This window comes from Lasioglossum baleicum, chromosome 16, assembly GCF_051020765.1.
Source record: "Lasioglossum baleicum chromosome 16, iyLasBale1, whole genome shotgun sequence".
Taxonomy (NCBI): domain Eukaryota; kingdom Metazoa; phylum Arthropoda; class Insecta; order Hymenoptera; family Halictidae; genus Lasioglossum; species Lasioglossum baleicum.
In genome coordinates, this window is record NC_134944.1 from 1,053,065 (window position 1) to 1,066,182 (window position 13,118).

A 13,118-nucleotide genomic window follows, 5' to 3' on the forward strand; every position below is an offset into this window, starting at 1 on the left:
TTTCTTCGTTAATCGTTCGATAGTTTAGTTCATATAGTAAACAGCCTCCAGTATGGATGAAGAGAGTGGAAGAGATGAGAGAAAGGATGAGCAGCGGAACCGGGGGTCCAGAGTGTGTGAATGAGTGAAGAAGAATGTGTGAGGAATGAGTGAACGGTGTGCTCTCTCTCTCTCTCGCGTTTAAGTGTAAATTTAAGTTAAGAATGAAGAGATAAGGAAGGTGAAGTTTGTAAGCGGAACGGAGGTCCGCGTTTGTACCCCGAAATGGGAAATAAAATACTATTATTATTATTATTATTATTATTATAGTAAACAGCCTCCAGTTTCTTTGTCGCGTTTTTAATACTTTTTAATGGGTTTTTAACATTTTTTTATCTTATTAGGAATTTATTTTAGTGAGTGACCATATTCATCGATGAAAAAAGGTAAGTATACGTTACTATTTATATTGAGTCCTACAAGATTGCAATTAGAATTACGATTTTAATTAGGTCTACTTTTTCTTTGAATATAGCAACGCGTGGGTGTCAGCGGTAATGAAATAGCAGATTCAAGAATGACTTCAAAGAAAAGCGAAGTGTATCGTTACATTAATATTTCATTCTGTAAGTACTTTGTACTTATAACTTTAACTATGTGTTTTTTTTATGTTGTAGAAAGACAGATGACCATTTAAAATCGCGGTAACGTAAAATCAATATTAGCAGATTCAAGAATGACTTGAAAGAAAAAAGATAAGTATATGATTACATTAATATTTCATTGTGTACTTTGTATAATTATAACTTTAACTATGTGTTTTTTATGCTATAGAAAGGCAGAGGCCCATTCAAAATCGCGTGTGTGTCAGCTGGAGTGGACTTTCTGGACAACGTAAAATCAATATTAGCAGATTCAAGTGAATGACTTCAAAGAAAAGATAAGTATAAACTATACTATAAAGTTATACATTAATATTTTATTCTATACTTTGCAATCATGACTTTAACTAATTATTTTTTTTTGTTATGTTACAGAAAGGCAGGGACCATTTAAAATCGATTTTCGTAACCGGAGATGTATGAAACTTGACAAATGTGTTTGAAATTTGTGTTTTATTTGTCTAGTTTCATACTTAACGACCTGATATATGTAAAATGTCGTTACAATAATTATGTGATTACCAAAATTGTTAGGAGTGATGCACATATGTATATTGAAATATAACGTAAATAAAATATTTTATATTGCATTATCAAGTCTGTACATTATGTTTCTGATTATAAAAATATTCAGTATTACATAATACATCAACAAAGAAATATCGAAAAAATTGATTTTGATTTTTTAACAACGATACAATTTATAAAAAATTCTGAGAAAAATTAAGGACAATTGTTTCAATAATATCGGACTAATGAATTTTTATAAAACTGGTATCTCGAAAAGTTCAATACGAAATATGCATTTTCTTCGAATGTTTCGAGATTTTCAATTTTTTTAAACATGTCTGCATAATTTATAATATTTTAATTTTTATTTAATTTTAATTAATATTTATAAATTTTTTCGTAATTGTTTATTGAGCATGGTTCGACTAAAAATCAATTTGTGTTGGGGGCCTTCTGGACTACCTTAACTTTAAAAATCAACGAGAAAAATTTTTTAAGAAATACAAAACATATTTTAGGATTAACCATTAAACCCGGTTTTTTTTTTTAAATTTAGTCCAAATTTCGCTTCGATATCTTTTTTAGATCAAAAGTTATAGCAAAATGTGCACCGCGCCGCGCCGCGCCGTCCCGGGATTCAAATGCGCGCCGTCTCCAGATCCCGACTTTCCGACTCGTGCTTCCGAAACTTCGGCAACATGAAAATTGGTGAAGTGAAAATCGAAGGAACGCGTCGCCGACGCGTTCGGTCGAGCAGGTAGTCACACGGACATGGTAGAGGTACGCTTGTTTGTGTAGCGCGTGTGCAATCGAGCATGCACTCACACGGGCAGAGTAGAAGTACGTTCGTGTGTAGCGCGTGCGCAGCAGAAGCTACGGCGAGGACGGTCCGTCAGAGAGGGGGAACCTGTGCTGGAGGGGAAGCGTCCTCGCGTCCCCGATTCTGGCATCACTGGCGCACGATATCTCATCACTGACTGCAAACTGCTGCAAACCATGCCATATTATTGGTTATCACCAACGTAATAAATTGTTGGTGAAGCATTGTACCCAATTGTACCCGAGTAATATAAGGGGGTAGTATACCCTCGATTTGTAACTAGAAAATTACTAGAATCTTACTAGATTTTTGGTGGAAACATGGGTTTGCTGGTTTTCAGTTAGTGTCCTCATTTGAGCAAATTTTGGGCTGGGTGAGGGCTCATTCGAAAGAGGAAGGTTCACCGCAGGGGGCTCTGGTCATGAGGTTAACGAGAATATGTTTATATCTAATAATATTAGTGTCCAAAGTAGAGTAAAAATCTAGGAAAAAAAACCAGCAGATTTCAATGCATTTTTCTGTCTCCAAAAGACTTTTTGACTAATGGGATGACCAGAGCCCCATGCGGTGAACCTTCCTCTTTCGAATGAGCCCTCACCCAGCCCAAAATTTGCTCAAATAAGGACACTAACTGAAAACCAGCAAACCCATGTTTCGAGCCATTTTTCTAGTAAGATTCTAGTTATTTGCTAGATATTTGCTATTTACTAGGATCTTACTAGATTTTGGGTCGAAAACATGGGTTTGCTGGTTTTCAGTTAGTGTCCTTATTTGAGCAAATTTTGGGCTGTGTGAGGGCTCATTCGAAAGAGGAAGGTTCACCGCATGGGGCTCTGGTCATCCCATTAGTCAAAAAGTCTTTTGGAGACAGAAAAATGCATTGAAATCTGCTAGTTTTTTTCCTAGATTTTTACTCTACTTTGGACACTAATATTATTAGATATAAACATATTCTCGTTAACCTCATGACCAGAGCCCCCTGCGGTGAACCTTCCTCTTTCGAATGAGCCCTCACCCAGCCCAAAATTTGCTCAAATGAGGACACTAACTGAAAACCAGCAAACTCATGTTTCCACCAAAAATCTAGTAAGATTCTAGTAATTTTCTAGTTACAAATCGAGGGTAGACTAGCCCCTTAAGGGGGTAGTCTACCCTCGATTTGTAACTAGAAAGGAACTAGAATCTCACTAGAAAAATGGCTCGAAACATGGGTTTGCGCGAATCGGTTGTTTGTCCTTATTTGAGCTAATTGTGGGCTGGGTGAGGGCTCATTCGAAAGAGGAAGGTTCATCACACACGGGTCTGGTCATGATTTTAACGAGATTATGTTTATATCTAATAATATGAGTGTCCAAAGTAGAGTAAAAATCTAGGGAAAAAACCAGCAGATTTTAATGCATTTTTCTGTCTCCAAAAGACTTTTTGACTTATATTATGACCAGACCCGTGTGTGATGAACCATTCTCTTTAGAATGAGCCCTCAGCCAGCCCAAAATCTGCTCAAATAAGGACAAACAACCGATTCGCGCAGACCCACTTTTTCGATCGAAAATCTAGTAAGATTCTAGTTATTTGCTAGATATTTGCTATTTACTAGAATCTTACTAGATTTTCGATCGAAAAAGTGGGTCTGCGCGAATCGGTTGTTTGTCCTTATTTGAGCAGATTTTGGGCTGGGTGAGGGCTCATTCTAAAGAGGATGGTTCATCACACACGGGTCTGGTGATAATATAAGTCAAAAAGTCTTTTGGAGACAGAAAAATGCATTGAAATCTGCTGGTTTTTTTCCTAGATTTTTACTCTACTTTGGACACTCATATTATTAGATATAAACATAATCTCGTTAAAATCATGACCAGACCCGTGTGTGATGAACCTTCCTCTTTCGAATGAGCCCTCACCCAGCCCACAATTAGCTCAAATAAGGACAAACAACCGATTCGCGCAAACCCATGTTTCGAGCCATTTTTCTAGTGAGATTCTAGTTCCTTTCTAGTTACAAATCGAGGGTAGACTACCCCCTTAAGGGGGTAGTCTACCCTCGATTTGTAACTAGAAAATACCTAGAATATTACTAGAAAAATGGCTCGAAACATGGGTTTGCGCGCTGTCGGTTTTCGTCCTTATTTCAGAAAATTTTGGGCTGAGCGAGGGCTTATTCTAAAGAGGAAGGTTAAACACACTGCGCCCTGGTTACGAGGTTAACGAGATTATGTTTATAACTAATAATATTAGTGTCCAAAGTAGAGAAAAAATCTAGGAAAAAAAACCAGCACATTTTAATGCATTTTTCTGTCTCCAAAAGACTTTATGACTTATGAGATGACCAGGGCGCAGCGCGTTGAACCTTCCTCTTTAGAATGAGCCCTCACACAGTCCAAACTTTGCTCAAATAAGGACAAAAACCGACAGCGCGCAGACCCACTTTTTCGATCGAAAATCTGGTAAGATTCTAGTTATTTGCTAGATATTTGCTATTTACTAGGATCTTACTAGATTTTGGGTCCGAAACCTGGGTCTGCGCGCTGTAGGTTTTTGTCCTTATTTGAGCAAAGTTTGGGCTGGGTGAGGGCTCATTCTAAAGAGGAAGGTTCAACGCGCTGCGCTCTGGTCATCTCATAAGTCATAAAGTCTTTTGGAGACAGAAAAATGCATTGAAATCTGCTGGTTATTTTCCTAGACTTTTTCTCTACTTTCGGCCCTCATATTATTAGTTATAAACATAATCTCGTTAACCTCGTAACCAGAGCGCAGTGTGTTTAACCTTCCTCTTTAGAATAAGCCCTCACTCAGCCCAAACTTTGCTCAAATAAGGACGAAAACCGACAGCGCGCAAACCCATGTTTCGAGCCATTTTTCTAGTAAGATTCTAGTTCCTTTCTAGTTACAAATCGAGGGTAGACTAGCCCCTTAAGGGGGTAGTCCACCCTGGATTTGTAACTAGAAAATACCTAGAATATTACTAGAAAAATGGCTCGAAACATGGGTTTGCTGGTTTTCAGTTAGTGTCCTTATTTGAGCAAATTTTGGGCTGGGTGAGGGCTCATTCGAAAGAGGAAGGTTCACCGCAGGGGGCTCTGGTCATGAGGTTAACGAGAATATGTTTATATCTAATAATATTAGTGTCCAAAGTAGAGTAAACATCTAGGAAAAAAAACCAGCAGATTTCAATGCATTTTTCTGTCTCCAAAAGTCTTTTTGGCTGATGGGATGACCAGAGCCCCCTGCGGTGAACCTTCCTCTTTCGAATGAGCCCTCACCCAGCCCAAAATTTGCTCAAATGAGGACACTAACTGAAAACCAGCAAACCCATGTTTCGAGCCATTTTTCTAGTAATATTCTAGGTATTTGCTAGATATTTGCTATTTACTAGGATCTTACTAGATTTTGGGTCGAAAACATGGGTTTCCTGGTTTTCAGTTAGTGTCCTCATTTGAGCAAATTTTGGGCTGGGTGAGGGCTCATTCGAAAGAGGAAGGTTCACCGCAGGGGGCTCTGGTCATCCCATCAGCCAAAAAGACTTTTGGAGACAGAAAAATGCATTGAAATCTGCTGGTTTTTTTTCCTAGATGTTTACTCTACTTTGGACACTAATATTATTAGATATAAACATATTCTCGTTAACCTCATGACCAGAGCCCCCTGCGGTGAACCTTCCTCTTTCGAATGAGCCCTCACCCAGTCCAAAATTTGCTCAAATAAGGACACTAACTGAAAACCAGCAAACCCATGTTTCGAGCCATTTTTCTAGTAATATTCTAGGTATTTTCTAGTTACAAATCCAGGGTAGACTACCCCCTTAAGGGGGTAGTCTACCCTCGATTTGTAACTAGAAAGGAACTAGAATCTTACTAGAAAAATGGCTCGAAACATGGGTTTGCGCGCTGTCGGTTTTCGTCCTTATTTGAGCTAATTGTGGGCTGGATGAGGGCTTATTCTAAAGAGGAAGGTTAAACACACTGCGCCCTGGTTACGAGGTTAACGAGATTATGTTTATAACTAATAATATGAGGGCCCAAAGTAGAGAAAAAATCTAGGAAAAAAAACCAGCACATTTCAATGCATTTTTCTGTCTCCAAAAGACTTTATGACTTATGAGATGACCAGGGCGCAGCGCGTTGAACCTTCCTCTTTAGAATGAGCCCTCACACAGCCCAAACTTTGCTCAAATAAGGACAAAAACCGACAGCGCGCAGACCCACTTTTTCGGACCCAAAATCTAGTGAGATCCTAGTAAATAGCAAATATCTAGCAAATAACTAGAATCTTACCAGATTTTCGATCGAAAAAGTGGGTCTGCGCGCTGTCGGTTTTTGTCCTTATTTGAGCAAAGTTTGGGCTGTGTGAGGGCTCATTCTAAAGAGGAAGGTTCAACGCGCTGCGCCCTGGTTATCTCATAAGTCATAAAGTCTTTTGGAGACAGAAAAATGCATTGAAATCTGCTGGTTATTTTCCTAGACTTTTTCTCTACTTTCGGCCCTCATATTATTAGTTATAAACATAATCTCGTTAACCTCGTAACCAGAGCGCAGTGTGTTTAACCTTCCTCTTTAGAATAAGCCCTCACTCAGCCCAAACTTTGCTCAAATAAGGACGAAAACCGACAGCGCGCAAACCCATGTTTCGAGCCATTTTTCTAGTAAGATTCTAGTTCCTTTCTAGTTACAAATCGAGGGTAGACTACCCCCTTAAGGGGGTAGTCTACCCTCGATTTGTAACTAGAAAATTACTAGAATCTTACTAGATTTTGGGTCGAAAATATGGGTTTCGTACTAAACGTTGTTTGACCTTATTAGAACAAATTGTGGGCTGTGTGAGGGCTCATTCGAAAGAGGAAGGTTAGACGCAGCGCGCTTTTCTCACGAGGTTAACGAGATTATGTTAATAATTAATAATATGAGGGCCCAAAGTAGAGAAAAAATCTAGGAAAAAAATCCGCAGATTTCAATGCATTTTCTGTCTCTAAAAGACTTTTTTGGCTTATGAGATGAGAAAAGCGCGCTGCGTTGAACCTTCCTCTTTCGAATGAGCCCTCACACAGCTCAAAATATGCTCGTATAAGGTCAAACAACGTTTAGTTCCGAACCCATTTTTTCGACCCAAAATCTAGTAAGATTCTAGTAAATAGCAAATATCTAGCAAATAACTAGAATCTTACTAGAAAGAATGGGTTCGGAACTAAACGTTGTTTGACCTTATACGAGCATATTTTGAGCTGTGTGAGGGCTCATTCGAAAGAGGAAGGTTCAACGCAGCGCGCTTTTCTCATCTCATAAGCCAAAAAAGTCTTTTAGAGACAGAAAATGCATTGAAATCTGCGGATTTTTTTCCTAGATTTTTTCTCTACTTTGGGCCCTCATATTATTAATTATTAACATAATCTCGTTAACCTCGTGAGAAAAGCGCGCTGCGTCTAACCTTCCTCTTTCGAATGAGCCCTCACACAGCCCACAATTTGTTCTAATAAGGTCAAACAACGTTTAGTACGAAACCCATATTTTCGACCCAAAATCTAGTAAGATTCTAGTAATTTTCTAGTTACAAATCGAGGGTGGACTACCCCCTTAAGGGGGTAGTCTACCCTCGATTTGTAACTAGAAAGGAACTAGAATCTCACTAGAAAAATGGCTCGAAACATGGGTTTGCGCGAATCGGTTGTTTGTCCTTATTTGAGCTAATTGTGGGCTGGGTGAGGGCTCATTCGAAAGAGGAAGGTTCATCACACACGGGTCTGGTCATGATTTTAACGAGATTATGTTTATATCTAATAATATGAGTGTCCAAAGTAGAGTAAAAATCTAGGAAAAAAACCAGCAGATTTCAATGCATTTTTCTGTCTCCAAAAGACTTTTTGACTTATATTATCACCAGACCCGTGTGTGATGAACCATCCTCTTTAGAATGAGCCCTCACCCAGCCCAAAATCTGCTCAAATAAGGACAAACAACCGATTCGCGCAGACCCACTTTTTCGATCGAAAATCTAGTAAGATTCTAGTAAATAGCAAATATCTAGCAAATAACTAGAATCTTACTAGATTTTCGATCGAAAAAGTGGGTCTGCGCGAATCGGTTGTTTGTCCTTATTTGAGCAGATTTTGGGCTGGCTGAGGGCTCATTCTAAAGAGAATGGTTCATCACACACGGGTCTGGTCATAATATAAGTCAAAAAGTCTTTTGGAGACAGAAAAATGCATTAAAATCTGCTGGTTTTTTCCCTAGATTTTTACTCTACTTTGGACACTCATATTATTAGATATAAACATAATCTCGTTAAAATCATGACCAGACCCGTGTGTGATGAACCTTCCTCTTTCGAATGAGCCCTCACCCAGCCCACAATTAGCTCAAATAAGGACAAACAACCGATTCGCGCAAACCCATGTTTCGAGCCATTTTTCTAGTGAGATTCTAGTTCCTTTCTAGTTACAAATCGAGGGTAGACTACCCCCTTAAGGGGGTAGTCCACCCTGGATTTGTAACTAGAAAATACCTAGAATATTACTAGAAAAATGGCTCGAAACATGGGTTTGCTGGTTTTCAGTTAGTGTCCTTATTTGAGCAAATTTTGGGCTGGGTGAGGGCTCATTCGAAAGAGGAAGGTTCACCGCAGGGGGCTCTGGTCATGAGGTTAACGAGAATATGTTTATATCTAATAATATTAGTGTCCAAAGTAGAGTAAACATCTAGGAAAAAAAACCAGCAGATTTCAATGCATTTTTCTGTCTCCAAAAGTCTTTTTGGCTGATGGGATGACCAGAGCCCCCTGCGGTGAACCTTCCTCTTTCGAATGAGCCCTCACCCAGCCCAAAATTTGCTCAAATGAGGACACTAACTGAAAACCAGGAAACCCATGTTTCGAGCCATTTTTCTAGTAAGATTCTAGTTATTTGCTAGATATTTGCTATTTACTAGGATCTTACTAGATTTTAGGTCGAAAACATGGGTTTCCTGGTTTTCAGTTAGTGTCCTCATTTGAGCAAATTTTGGGCTGGGTGAGGGCTCATTCGAAAGAGGAAGGTTCACCGCAGGGGGCTCTGGTCATCCCATCAGCCAAAAAGACTTTTGGAGACAGAAAAATGCATTGAAATCTGCTGGTTTTTTTTCCTAGATGTTTACTCTACTTTGGACACTAATATTATTAGATATAAACATATTCTCGTTAACCTCATGACCAGAGCCCCCTGCGGTGAACCTTCCTCTTTCGAATGAGCCCTCACCCAGCCCAAAATTTGCTCAAATAAGGACACTAACTGAAAACCAGCAAACCCATGTTTCGAGCCATTTTTCTAGTAATATTCTAGGTATTTTCTAGTTACAAATCCAGGGTGGACTACCCCCTTAAGGGGCTAGTCTACCCTCGATTTGTAACTAGAAAATTACTAGAATCTTACTAGATTTTGGGTCGAAAATATGGGTTTCGTACTAAACGTTGTTTGACCTTATTAGAACAAATTGTGGGCTGTGTGAGGGCTCATTCGAAAGAGGAAGAATAGACGCAGCGCGCTTTTCTCACGAGGTTAACGAGATTATGTTAATAACTAATAATATGAGGGCCCAAAGTCGAGAAAAAATCTAGGAAAAAAATCCGCAGATTTCAATGCATTTTCTGTCTCTAATAGACTTTTTTGACTTATGAGATGAGAAAAGCGCGCTGCGTTGAACCTTCCTCTTTCGAATGAGCCCTCACCCAGCTCAAAATATGCTCGTATAAGGTCAAACAACGTTTAGTTCCGAACCCATTTTTTCGACCCAAAATCTAGTAAGATTCTAGTAAATAGCAAATATCTAGCAAATAACTAGAATCTTACTAGAAAGAATGGGTTCGGAACTAAACGTTGTTTGACCTTATACGAGCATATTTTGAGCTGGGTGAGGGCTCATTGGAAAGAGGAAGGTTCAACGCAGCGCGCTTTTCTCATCTCATAAGTCAAAAAAGTCTATTAGAGACAGAAAATGCATTGAAATCTGCGGATTTTTTTCCTAGATTTTTTCTCGACTTTGGGCCCTCATATTATTAATTATTAACATAATCTCGTTAACCTCGTGAGAAAAGCGCGCTGCGTCTAACCTTCCTCTTTCGAATGAGCCCTCACACAGCCCACAATTTGTTCTAATAAGGTCAAACAACGTTTAGTACGAAACCCATATTTTCGACCCAAAATCTAGTAAGATTCTAGTAATTTTCTAGTTACAAATCGAGGGTGGACTACCCCCTTAAGGGGGTAGTCTACCCTCGATTTGTAACTAGAAAGGAACTAGAATCTCACTAGAAAAATGGCTCGAAACATGGGTTTGCGCGAATCGGTTGTTTGTCCTTATTTGAGCTAATTGTGGGCTGGGTGAGGGCTCATTCGAAAGAGGAAGGTTCATCACACACGGGTCTGGTCATGATTTTAACGAGATTATGTTTATATCTAATAATATGAGTGTCCAAAGTAGAGTAAAAATCTAGGAAAAAAACCAGCAGATTTCAATGCATTTTTCTGTCTCCAAAAGACTTTTTGACTTATATTATCACCAGACCCGTGTGTGATGAACCATCCTCTTTAGAATGAGCCCTCACCCAGCCCAAAATCTGCTCAAATAAGGACAAACAACCGATTCGCGCAGACCCACTTTTTCGATCGAAAATCTAGTAAGATTCTAGTAAATAGCAAATATCTAGCAAATAACTAGAATCTTACTAGATTTTCGATCGAAAAAGTGGGTCTGCGCGAATCGGTTGTTTGTCCTTATTTGAGCAGATTTTGGGCTGGCTGAGGGCTCATTCTAAAGAGAATGGTTCATCACACACGGGTCTGGTCATAATATAAGTCAAAAAGTCTTTTGGAGACAGAAAAATGCATTAAAATCTGCTGGTTTTTTCCCTAGATTTTTACTCTACTTTGGACACTCATATTATTAGATATAAACATAATCTCGTTAAAATCATGACCAGACCCGTGTGTGATGAACCTTCCTCTTTCGAATGAGCCCTCACCCAGCCCACAATTAGCTCAAATAAGGACAAACAACCGATTCGCGCAAACCCATGTTTCGAGCCATTTTTCTAGTGAGATTCTAGTTCCTTTCTAGTTACAAATCGAGGGTAGACTACCCCCTTAAGGGGGTAGTCCACCCTGGATTTGTAACTAGAAAATACCTAGAATATTACTAGAAAAATGGCTCGAAACATGGGTTTGCTGGTTTTCAGTTAGTGTCCTTATTTGAGCAAATTTTGGGCTGGGTGAGGGCTCATTCGAAAGAGGAAGGTTCACCGCAGGGGGCTCTGGTCATGAGGTTAACGAGAATATGTTTATATCTAATAATATTAGTGTCCAAAGTAGAGTAAACATCTAGGAAAAAAAACCAGCAGATTTCAATGCATTTTTCTGTCTCCAAAAGTCTTTTTGGCTGATGGGATGACCAGAGCCCCCTGCGGTGAACCTTCCTCTTTCGAATGAGCCCTCACCCAGCCCAAAATTTGCTCAAATGAGGACACTAACTGAAAACCAGGAAACCCATGTTTCGAGCCATTTTTCTAGTAAGATTCTAGTTATTTGCTAGATATTTGCTATTTACTAGGATCTTACTAGATTTTAGGTCGAAAACATGGGTTTCCTGGTTTTCAGTTAGTGTCCTCATTTGAGCAAATTTTGGGCTGGGTGAGGGCTCATTCGAAAGAGGAAGGTTCACCGCAGGGGGCTCTGGTCATCCCATCAGCCAAAAAGACTTTTGGAGACAGAAAAATGCATTGAAATCTGCTGGTTTTTTTTCCTAGATGTTTACTCTACTTTGGACACTAATATTATTAGATATAAACATATTCTCGTTAACCTCATGACCAGAGCCCCCTGCGGTGAACCTTCCTCTTTCGAATGAGCCCTCACCCAGCCCAAAATTTGCTCAAATAAGGACACTAACTGAAAACCAGCAAACCCATGTTTCGAGCCATTTTTCTAGTAATATTCTAGGTATTTTCTAGTTACAAATCCAGGGTGGACTACCCCCTTAAGGGGCTAGTCTACCCTCGATTTGTAACTAGAAAATTACTAGAATCTTACTAGATTTTGGGTCGAAAATATGGGTTTCGTACTAAACGTTGTTTGACCTTATTAGAACAAATTGTGGGCTGTGTGAGGGCTCATTCGAAAGAGGAAGAATAGACGCAGCGCGCTTTTCTCACGAGGTTAACGAGATTATGTTAATAACTAATAATATGAGGGCCCAAAGTCGAGAAAAAATCTAGGAAAAAAATCCGCAGATTTCAATGCATTTTCTGTCTCTAATAGACTTTTTTGACTTATGAGATGAGAAAAGCGCGCTGCGTTGAACCTTCCTCTTTCGAATGAGCCCTCACCCAGCTCAAAATATGCTCGTATAAGGTCAAACAACGTTTAGTTCCGAACCCATTTTTTCGACCCAAAATCTAGTAAGATTCTAGTAAATAGCAAATATCTAGCAAATAACTAGAATCTTACTAGAAAGAATGGGTTCGGAACTAAACGTTGTTTGACCTTATACGAGCATATTTTGAGCTGGGTGAGGGCTCATTGGAAAGAGGAAGGTTCAACGCAGCGCGCTTTTCTCATCTCATAAGTCAAAAAAGTCTATTAGAGACAGAAAATGCATTGAAATCTGCGGATTTTTTTCCTAGATTTTTTCTCGACTTTGGGCCCTCATATTATTAATTATTAACATAATCTCGTTAACCTCGTGAGAAAAGCGCGCTGCGTCTATTCTTCCTCTTTCGAATGAGCCCTCACACAGCCCACAATTTGTTCTAATAAGGTCAAACAACGTTTAGTACGAAACCCATATTTTCGACCCAAAATCTAGTAAGATTCTAGTAATTTTCTAGTTACAAATCGAGGGTAGACTAGCCCCTTAAGGGGCTAGTCTACCCTCGATTTGTAACTAGAAAATACCTAGAATATTACTAGAAAAAGGGGTCGAAACATGGGTTTCGTACTAAACGTTGTTTGACCTTATTAGAACAAATTGTGGGCTGTGTGAGGGCTCATTCGAAAGAGGAAGGTTAGACGCAGCGCGCTTTTCTCACGAGGTTAACGAGATTATGTTAATAACTAATAATATGAGGGCCCAAAGTAGAGAAAAAATCTAGGAAAAAAACCCGCAGATTTCAATGCATTTTCTGTCTCTAAA